The following is an 11,973-nucleotide window of genomic DNA, read 5'->3' as shown; positions in this document are numbered from 1 at the left end:
CAGAACCTTGACAAGAAAATAAAACAGAGAAGGAAGGAGAGAATGCTGAACACTCATTTAACCTGGTATCTCAGAATAAGGCACCGGGGACCCTGCCCCCAGAAAAATGTTGCGAGCAGGGCAAAGCGTAAAAAGTTCTGCTTGGGGTAAGAACCTACCAACTGGGACCCCCGGGTGGCTCAGCAGTTGAACGTTCACCTTTGGCTCAGGGCGTGATCCCGGGTTCCCGGATTCGAGTCCCACATGGGGCTCCTAGCACGGACAAGGAGCCCGCTTCTCCTTCTTCCTATGTCTCTGCCTCTCTGTGTATGTGTGTCTCATGAATAAATAAATAAAAATAAAATCTTAAAAAAAAAAAAAAAAAGAGCCTACCAATTCCACCCGCCAGTGTTGTTTCCTCTAGGGGCTGCCTGCCTATGGAGATCCAGTGTTTGTTCCCTTCTCCCCGCTTGCACTTGTCTATGCAGACCTGAACAGTACCTGCTGATCACTCCATCTTTGATTGCCTGATTTCCTTTTCTCTGTCCAAACTCGTAATTTCTTGATCTCATCTGCCAGGCTCATCTTTCAGACCCTCCCCTGTCATACTGCCTTCCAAACTTTTTTTTTTTAATAGTGAACTTTATTTTTTAGAGCAGTTTTAGGTAAAAGTACAGAAGGTATATCCCTGCCCTCATAGAGGCCCCACCTCCCCAGCTACAGACATCCTGCACCACAGTGGTTACATTAGTTATTTCTGATAAACTACACTGTCTTGTCATTATCACCCAAAGTGCACAGTTTACGTTAGGGTTCACTCTTGGCTTTGTCCATGCTACGGGCTTTGACAAATGTATAATAACGTGTATCCACCATTGTAGTATCACACAGAAGAGTTTCACTGTCCTAAAAATCCTCTATGCTCTGTGGATTCATTTCCCCTGTCTGCCTCCCCCCACCCCCAACCTCTGGTAACCACTGATCATTTCACGGCCTCCATAGTCTTGCCTTCTCCAGAATGTCATATAGCTGGAACCATACAGTATGTAGGTTTCTCCGATTGCCTTCTTTCACTCATACTATGCATTTCAGTTTCCTCCATGTCTTTTCATGGTTTGATAGCTCAGTTCTTTTTAAGGCTGAATAATATTTCATTGTTCAGATGTACCAGTTTCTTTACTCACTCACCTACTGAAGGAATCTTGAATATTTCCAAGTTTTGGCAGTTATTAATGAACCTGCTATAAACATTGGAGTGCACATTTTTGTGGGGGCATAAATTTTTGGTCTATTTGAGCGAATAACAAGAAGCATGATTGTTGGATTGCATGGTAAGAGTATGTTTGTAAGAAACTGTCCAACTGTCTTCCAAAGTGGCTGGACCACTTCGCATTTCCACCAGCAGGTAATGATAGTTTTTGTTGCTCTGCATCCTTGCCAGCATATTGGTGTTGTCACTGTTTTGGATTTTGGCCATTCAAATAGGTGTATATTGTATCTTATTGTTTTATTTTTTAAAAAATATTTTATTTATTTATTCATGAGAGAGAGAGAGACGCAGAGACACAGGCAGAGGCAGAAGAAGGCTCCACGCAGGGAGCCTGATGTGGGACTTGATCTCAGGTCTCCAGGATCACGCTCTGGGCTGAAGGCGGCGCTAAACCACTGAGCCACCCGGGCTGCCCTATCTTATTGTTGTTTTTTTTTTTTTTTTTTAATTTTTATTTATTTATGATAGTCACAGAGAGAGAGGCAGAGACATAGGCAGAGGGAGAAGCAGGCTCCATGCACCGGGAGCCCGACGTGGGATTCGATCCCGGGTCTCCAGGATCGTGCCCTGGGCTAAGGGCAGGCGCCAAACCGCTGCGCCACCCAGGGATCCCCTATCTTATTGTTTTAATTTGCATTTCCCCAATGACAAATTCATGGCTTACTTGCCATTGTATATCTTCTTTGGTGAAGTATCCGTCCAGCTGTTTTGCCCTTTTTATTTTATTTATTTATTTTTGTTGTTTTGCCCTTTTTAAAATCAGCTTGTTTTTTATTATTGAGTTTCAAGGGTTCTCTACATATTTATCTATTGTCGCTTTTTCAGGGTTTTTTTTTTTAAGATTTTATTTATTTATTAATGAGAGACAGAGAGAGAGAGAGAGAGAGGCAGAGACACAGGCAGAGGGAGAAGCAGGCTCCATGCAGGGAGCCTGATGCGGGACTCCACCAGAACTGCAGGATCAGGCCCTGGGCTGAAAGCAGGTGCTAAACTGCTGAGTCACCTGGGCTGCCTGTTTTTTCAGGTTTTTAAAAAAGATTTTATTTATTTAGGGATCCCTGGGTGGCTCAGCGGTTTAGTGCCTGCCTTTGGCCCTGGGCGTGATCCTGGAGACCCAGGATCGGGTCCCGCATCGGGCTCCCTGCATGGAGCCTGCTTCTCCCTCTGCCTGTGTCTCTGCCTCTCTCTCTGTGTCTATCATGAATGAATAGATAAAATCTTAAAAAAAAAAAAAAAGATTTTATTTATTTATTTGACAGAGAATAAGAGAGAGAGAGAGAACACAAGCAGGCCAAAGTGGCAGGCAGAGGGAGAAGAAGATACAGACTCCCCACTGAGGAGAAAGCCCAACATGGGGCTCTATTCCAAGACCCTGGGATGATGACTTGAGCTGAAGGCAGACACTTAACTGACTGAGCCATCCAGGCACCCCTGTTACCGATTTTTCAAATATTTTCTCCCATAAACCTTTCATAACAAAGCTGCAGCCTGGATTCCTGCCTGCTTTTTGTTGCAGGGTATTGATCTTTAAAAGAATGCTGTGCTCAAAAGCAGAACAGCGGTGCCAAGAAATAAATGGTACTCTGCTCTGCTGGAACAAACATCTAAAGCAGCAGATATTTGCATTTATTACAGAGCTGAATCAAGTACTAACAGTGGAACACTTTGAGCACCATACTTTGAGTGCTGAATTCAAAATACAGGTACTAAGAGAGTAATATTATTTCCAGAGGCTTCTAACTCAGAGAAAAGATCCAGGAGTTTGTGCCAGAGATTACGTTATACACAGAGGGAATTTACTGCTTAATGGTACTCTGGCAGGTTCCTTCCTTTCTCTATCTCATTTTTCTACTTCTGTACTATATGTACTTCCTGGAATGACTTCAATTCTCATTTGCACAATTTTGGAAATTTGTGCAATTCTCATCTTAGGTCCTGCTCTAGGGTAAGCTAAATTAAGACTACACCCTTACTGTCTGTGTCACATTTCTTGTTCAAGTATTAATCTCAGAGAACCTTAGCAGATCCTACCGGATAGATCAGCTATTAATCCCAAAATTTGTGTTAGTTTCGATTTTATTTTACACATATAGGTATAGTCATAGGTAGTGGAGTTCTTATGGAAACTTCCATTAAGGAAATGCTAAACAAAAACAAAAACAAAAACATGCAAATGGCTTACCTACTTCAAATCCACTGAATTTTTAAAAATTAATAGGACATTTTGTTTTTATTTTTTAAAGATTTATTTATTTATTCTAGAAAGAGAGAAGGGAGGTGCAGACAGAGAGAAAATCCTGAAGCCGACTCCCCACTGAGTGTGGAGTCTGTGGACTCTATACCATGACCCTGAGATCATGACCAGAGCTGAAATCAAGAGACGGTTGCTTAACCTACTGAGCCACCAAGCACTCAATTAATAAGACACTTTAAAAATTGAAGTATAACATATACACAGAAAGCTGTATATCATAAGCTTAATGACTATGATGTGATATAATAAGAGATTTATATTTGATCTTTGTCCCAGTTCTGCACACAGAGCTAATAAAACTCATGTCACTTCCTTTTTTTTTTTTTAATCTTTTTTTTTTTAATTTTTTTTTAAATTTTTATTTATGATAGGCACACAGTGAGAGAGAGAGAGGCAGAGACACAGGCAGAGGGAGAAGCAGGCTCCATGCACCGGGAGCCCGACGTGGGATTCGATCCCGGGTCTCCAGGATCGCGCCCTGGGCCAAAGGCAGGCGCTAAACCGCTGCGCCACCCAGGGATCCCTCATGTCACTTCCTAAGTGATAAGAACCATAAGAGCATCTATTACGATTTTATTTTTTGTCCCCAGCTCCTAAAACAGGCGAAAGAAGTAGATTTCATTAAAATATTTGGTTTTTATCTCTAGTTACTGAAATAGCTCCAGAGTGATAAAAGTGAAAGGAGTGCCTTATTGATAACAAGCCCCTTTCAACCACGTCTGAGTTTAGTAATGAGGTAATTTTTAGAAAGCCCCTAAAGATAAGGGCTGGTTGCAACAGGAACCACTAAGTGATTAAGAGAGTTGGAACCTTAACTCCTGGAGAGGGAAGAGGGCTGGAGTTTAAGTTAATCACTAATGGCCAACAATTTAATCAGTTAGCCTACTATAATGAAGCCTCCAAAGAAATCCTGACCAAAAGGATTTGGAGAACTTCTGGGTTGGTTAATAAGAAGACATTCATAAGTCAAGAAAGTGGTGTACCCCAAACTCCACAGGGACAGAAGCTCCTATGCTCAGGACCCTTCTGGACCTCACCTATGTATCTCTCATCTGGCTATTCATTTATATTCCTTAATATGTCTTTTGTAATAAATTAATGATAATAACTAAACTGTTTCTTGGGTTCTATGAACCATTCTAACAAATTATCAAGTTTGAGGAAGAGGTAATGGTAACCTCAGATTTATAGTCAGAAGTACATGCGACAACTTGGGAATTTTTATTGGTTTCTGAAATGGGGACAGTCTTGTGGGACTAAGTCCTTAGTTTGTAGGGTCTGTGCTAACTCTGGGGAATTAGTTTTAGAATTGTATTAAATTGTAGGACACTTAGCCAGAGTCTTCCAAGAATTGGTGAATTGCTTGGTGTGGAAAATCCCACACACATGGTGTCACAAGTATTGAGTATAGAGAGGAAATGGTGTTTTTCCTTTCAATGATTTATCACAAAGTGAATACCCTCATGTAACTTTAACCTAAATCAAGGTCCCAGAACTGGCTGGACCTCATGGCCCTCCCAATAATTGCTTTCCCTCTCTTCCCAAAAGATAATTATTATGTCTCATTATATATTAGTTTTGTCTATCTTTGACCTTTTTATAAATGGAATCATCAGTATGTTCTTAATAGCTTTATTGAGATATAATTCATATATCATACAATAGGCTCATTTTAAATGTGCAATTCAAGAGTTTTAGCATACTCATGGAGTTGTGCAACCCTCATATAACTCATGGTTGAACATTTACATCACCACAAAAAGAAACCCTATACCCTCCAGTAGTCACTCTTAATTCCTTCCTAATCCCTCCACCCCCTGTGCCAATACTAGCAACCATTTATTTACTTTTTGTCGCTATAGATTTGCTTGTTCTGGACATTTCATATAAATGGAATCATACAACATATAGTTTTTTGTGACTACTTCTCTTACTTAGCATAACGTGTCCAAGATTCATCCATATTATAGCATGTACCTGTATTTCATTTCTTTTTATTGCTGAATAATATCCCATTATGTGGTGCCATGAACTGAATTGTATCCCCCCAAATTCATATGCTGAAACTTTTACCCCCAGTGTGACTGTACTTGGAAATAAGGTAATGAGGTAATTACGGTTATATGAGGTCATAGAGTAGGGGCCTAGTCCAATATGACTAGTATCCTTACAAGAAAAGGAGGCACCAGGGATGTACATGCATAAGAGAAAAGGCCATATGAGGACACAATGAGAAGGCAGCCATTAGCAAGCCAAGGATTGAGATCTTGGGAGAAACCAAATCTACATAAACTTTGATATTGGACTTCCAGCCTCCAGAAACGTGACAAATGTATTTTTGTTTTTTAATCCATCCACTCTCTGGTATTCTGTTATGCCAGGCCTAACAAACTAATAAGAACAAATGGAAATTATAGAGCTGAAATTTAAGGAACATCTGAAATTAAAAATGCACTGGATAAATCAGGAGCTAGAGATGAAAAAATAATGAAGGATCTCTGGAAGAATGGCAGGCAGGGATAAGGAGCCCCCTGCCCTAAGAGGAAACCACCCTTAAAAGGATTTTATACTGCTCTGGAAGGAGCCCTCCACACTTTCCCATGTGAAAAGTAGAGGAGAAAAACCTGATTGGATGACAGGCTTATGGAGGGCTAAGCAGATTGAAACAGCCTGCCAATGAGCCCATAAAAGCCCCTATATTTAGAAACGCTGATGGCAACGCTCTTGGGTCTCTTCCCTCTTCCAGATCTTTGTACTATCACTAAACCTTGCTTGGCTGCCCGCCACTCTATCTGGTCTATATCTTCATTCTTCAAAGCAGTGTGGTCAAGAACCAGATGACCACAACCTATAGGCACTAAAGGAAAAGAAATTCTATAACAAAAAGATCAATGAATCTGAACACAGGGCAACAAAAACTCTTTAAACTGAAGCACAGCAAAGTAAGGCTGAAAAATAATTAACAGAACCTCAGCAAACTGTGAGACAATATCAAGAGTTCTTACATACATACATATATATTAGAGTTCTAGAAAGAGAGAGAAGGAAGTAGAAAAAAATATTTGATGAAGAAATGTTTCCAAATTTGATGACACATATAATTCCAAGAAGTTCAAAGAAGCCCAAGCAGCATACACCTAAGAAAAAGCAATGGCAAAGATGGCGGTAGTTGGTAACGCTGTATTGTGTAGTTGAAATTTGCTAAGAGAGTAGAAATTAAATGTTTTCACTGGAAAAAAAAAAAAGGATAAATATGATAAATATGTAAGGTGATGGATGTGATAATTAACTTGATGGGTGGAATCCTTTTACAATGCATGTATATATCAAATCATCACATTGTGCACTTTAAATATCTTAGAATTTTATTTGTCAATAAAGCTAAAAGAAAAAGAGAGAAGCATACCAAAACATTAAAATCAAATGGTTGAAAGATGATGATGAAGAGAACATCATAAAAGCATCAAAGAAAAAAAAGATGCATTAAATACGGGGAAACAAAAATAAACATTCCTTATCAGAAACAATACAAGCCAGAGGAAATTGTATTGTCATTTGAAAACAAGTAAATAAAACAAAAGCAAAAGGAAAAAATTACCAACCTGCCAATGTCTATTGAGCAAAAATATCCTTCAAAACTGAAGGTGAAATAAAAAGAGATTTGCAAATAAGAAAGATAAGATTGCAGTAGGGTGGATCATTAATCCAATATGACTAGTATTATCTTAGTCCTTTGAGGCAGCTATAAAAAAATACCACAGACCTGACAGCTTATAACCACAGGAATTTATTTCTCACAGTTTTTTTTTCTTTTTAAAGATTTTTATTTATTTATTCATGAAAGACACAGAGAGAAAGGCAGAGACACAGGCAGAGGGAGAAGCAGGCTCCATGCAGGGAGCTGGAGCCGGATGCGGGACTTGATCCCAGGGCCCCAGGATCACAACCTGAGCCAAAGGAAGGTGCTCAACCACTGAGCCACCCAGGTGTTCCTATCTCTTACAGTTCTTCACAGGGTGGAAGAGGCTGGGGATCTCTCTAGAGTATCTTTAGTAAGGCACTAATCCCGTTCACAAGGCCTCCACCCTCCTGACCTCAGCACATTACAAAGGATCCACCTCTTAATACCTTTTTTTTTTTTTCTAAGATTTATTTACTCATGAGAGACACAGAGAGAGAGAGAGGCAGAGAAGAGGCAGAGGGAGAAGCAGGCTCCATGTGGGGAGCCTGATGCGGGACTCCATCGGGATTGGGGATCATGCCCTGAGCCAAAGGCAGATGCTCAACCGCTGAGCCACCCAGGCGTCCCCTTTGGGGTTATATTTAGGAGGATACATTCAGACTAAAAGTGCCTTTATGAGAAGAGATGAGACTCAGACATATACAAGGGCAGACTGTCATATGATGTAATGCAAATTGTAATCCTAAAAGCTGTAAACTATGGAATGCCAAGGATTGCAAACTAGGAAGATATAAGGAAGGATCTTCCCCTACAGGCTTCAGACCTTGATGATACCTTGTTTGCAGACTTCTAGTCTCCAGAAAATCCTTAAGACATATTCTTTTATGCCTTAAGCCACTCAGTTTATGGGACTTTGTTATGGCAGTCCTAAGAAAGTAATAGGCCATGGTCCCTCAAGAAATGAAAATGTATATCCACAAGTATATTTGTATATGAATATTTGTAGCAGCTTTATTTATAATCGCTTGATCTGGAAGCAAGCTAGGTTTTCATCAATAAGTGGATCGATTGACAAAATGTGGTATATTCATACAATAGAATATTACTTCAGCATTAAAATTGAATATACCATGGATAAATACAACAAAATTTACAAATTTCAAAAATACTTTGCTAGGGATTCTATTTTCTTGAAGCTTGAAAATAGGTTTAACTAATCCATCATGAGAGAATAGTTCTATGATAGTTACGGAGGTAAATAGTTGCAAACATTTGTTAAACTCATTGAGCTATGTACTTAAATTTTTAATTATGTAAATTATACTCAAGATGGTTGATCAAAAATACATACTATAAAAGTTTGTAATAAATGTTCATAGCAGCATTATACATAATAACCAAAACGTTTTAACAACCCAAATGTTGCCAATCAATTGATGAATAGGTAAATAAAATGTGGTTTAGCCAGATATGTTCGTCTTCTGTGGCTACTGATGTGAATTTTTAGAGTATCGTTGGGGTCTGGAGGCAAAGCCAAGAAATAATTGTTGAGACATCTTGGGTGCAAAAAGGTGGTTTTATTAAATCATGGGGGCTGGACCTGTGGGCAGAAAGAGCTACGGCCACCTCAGGGATTGTGAGGGGTAACTGAATTATATACTTTGGGGTTGGGAAAAGCAAAGATAAGGAAGTTCCAAAAGGACTTTCATATGCTAACGAAGACTACCAGGATCCTGGAGGCCTTGCTTTGTCAAGCTAAGATTGTTTTTCCCTACAGCAAAGAGGGAGTTTCCTGGAGGAATGTTGCATTTTGCCTATCTCAAGTATTTGTCAATAGGATGGAGAAAATACACATAGGCTGGGTGGTATTTCATTTTCTCATAGTTTTGGAGACTGGAAGGCCAAGATCAAGGTGTCCCAGATTGGATTTCTCCTGAAATCTTTCTCTCTATGGCTTGCGGATGTCTATCTGCCTTCTCACTCTGTCCTCCCATAGCTTTTTCTCTTGTATAGCACCTCCCTGGTGTCTCTTCTTATAAGAACTGAAGTCATGGGACACCTGGGTGGCAGTTGAGCATTCGCCTTTGGCCCAGGGCGTGATCCTGGAGTCCCAGGTTTGAGTCCCACATTGGGCTCCTGCAGGGAGCCTGCTTCTCCCTCTGCCTGTGTCTCTGCCTCTCTGTGTGTCTCTCATGAATAAATAAATCTTAAAAAAAAAAAAAAAAAACAGTAGTCCTATTGGATTAGGGCCCCGCCCTTGTGATTTCACTCAACTTTTATTACGTCTTTAAAGTCTCCACTTCCACATACAGTCACATTGCAAGCTAAGGCTTCCCCATATGAATTTGTGAATGTTGGGGGAACAATTCAATTCATTACAAGTTTTTTTTAAATAGTTTTCATTTGTGTACTTACTTGTTCATGTTTTCCTTAAATCCTTGACAACATTTATTTCTATTTTTTAAAAAGGTTTTATTTATTTATTTATGAGAGAGACAGATAAAAGCAGAGACATAAGCAGAGGGAGAAGCAGGCTCCCCACGGGGAGCTGGATGTGAGACTTGACCCAGGACCCCAGGATCATGACCTGAGCTAAAGGCAGAAGCTCAACCCCTGAGCCACAGAGGCACCCCCTTGACGACATTTATAACAGCTCTTTTTTTTTTTTTTTTTTTTTTATAACAGCTCTTTTAAAAACAGTAGGATAGCTGAGTGGTCTAAGGCGCTTGATTCAGGGGAAAAAATGTTGAGTTTTATTTTGGTATGTTGTTTAGTCTGATTAGAGTGGTCCTTTTCAGGCTCGTTAAGTTTTGTGATGATGGCCCTAGAGTACACTTTACAGCAGATCTAACTTAGTTTTACTGAATGAATCAGGTCAACAAAGTCTCTCAACATGTTTCTCCACAAGAACTCTTTTTTTTTTTTTTTAATTTTTATTTATTTATGATAGTCACAGAGAGAGAGAGAGGCGCAAAGACCAGGCAGAGGGAGAAGCAGGCTCCATGCACCGGGAGCCCGATGTGGGATTCGATCCCGGGTCTCCAGGATCGCGCACTGGGCCAAAGGCAGGCGCCAAACCGCTGCGCCACCCAGGGATCCCTCCACAAGAACTCTTAACACCAAGGTTTCTCTGATGGTTATTCAGCTTACAGTTTTCCAGATTTTCTTTGCTTAGCCTCATGGGGTCTCATCCTGCATTCCCTGCTTTGTATTTGGCCAAAGACACAAGGAAATTCCTATGCAGATTTCTGGATCTCATTCTCTGCATAGTTCCCATCTCTCTGGTGTTCTGCTCTATGACTTTTAGCTGCTTCAGTTTCTACAGGCTCTGACTTTTCTTTTTCCTCAGCTCTAGTCTGCTATGCCTTACTTGGGATCCTCCTTTTTTTTTTTTTTTTTTTTTAAGATTTATCTATTGATTTGAGGGGGGAGTGCACACAAGCAAGGAAAGGGAGAGGCAGAGGGAAAGGGAGAGAATCTCAAGCAGCCTCCATGCTGAGTGTGGCATCAACCCTGATGCGAGGCTTCAGTCCAGTACCCTGAGATCAGGACTTGAGTGGAAACCAAGACCCCAACACTTGACTGACTGAGCCACACAGATATCCTGGGATCCTCCTTCTTATGCTGATATTTGGTAAATGTTACCAGCAAGAACACTAGGGAAATTGTAGAGCTCACTATATTTTTCTTCCTTTTCTCATAATTATTGTCCTGTGCTGCCTGTGGTCCAATGACTGAATAACTATTCACATTTGTTGTACAGTTATCTAGTTGTGTATGACAGGAGGTTTAGTCTGATACTAGTTACTCTGTCATGGCTGGATGTATGTATTATTGTCATTATTTTTTGGATGTATGTATTATTTTTTGACTGATTCCTTTTTATCCCATATTATGTTTGTGAGATGCATGCTTTTTTTAATTTAAAAACATATTTTTAAAATTAATTTATTTTTAAGAATTCTCTACCCCCAACATGGTCTTGAACTCACAACCCCAAGACTAAGAATCACATGCTTTACTAAGCCAGCCAGGCACCCCTCATGCTTATTGAATGAAATATTTAGCTCACTTTTTATTTTTTTTTTTAAGTTTTTATTTTTTTAAATTTTATTTATTAATGAGAGAGAGACACACACACAGAAGCAGAGACACAGGCAGAGGGAGAAGCAGACTCCATGCAGGGAGCCCGACGTGGGACTCGATCCCAGGTCTCCAGGATCACACCCTGGGCTGAAGGCAGGCGCTAAACCGCTGAGCCACCAGGGCTGCCCTCACTTTTTATTTCTGTATTGTATTCTATAACTGAATATATCACAATTTATTTATACAATCAATCTATTGTTGACATTTGAGTAGTTTCCATTTTAGAGCTATTATAAATAATACTGCTATAAACATTCTTGTACATGTCTTTTGGTATATGAATTACTGTTGGGTATATATCTAGAAATGGAACTGCTGGATAGGTTATGCAGATAGTCAGGTTTACACATACTGCCAATTAGTTAAGCAAAATAGTTATAGCAGTTTTCATGCAGTGAGTCCCAGTGACTCCATGCTTCCTCAACAGTTGGTATTGCCAACTTTTATATGTTAGCCATTCTGGGGAGTGTGTTTTAGCTTGTACTTTCTGGTTTCTAATGCAGTCGATCATTTTTTCATATGCTTATTGCCCTTTTGTATGTCTATTGGCCTATTCATATTTTTGTCCATTTTTCTATTGCATTGTCTGACTTTTTCCTTTTATTAATTGATCAGTTAAACAATTGAGTTATTTTTTCATTC

The sequence above is a fragment of the Canis lupus genome, chromosome 35 (genome assembly GCF_048164855.1).
Source record: "Canis lupus baileyi chromosome 35, mCanLup2.hap1, whole genome shotgun sequence".
Taxonomy (NCBI): Eukaryota; Metazoa; Chordata; class Mammalia; order Carnivora; family Canidae; genus Canis; species Canis lupus.
Note: the sequence above shows the minus strand (reverse complement) of the source record.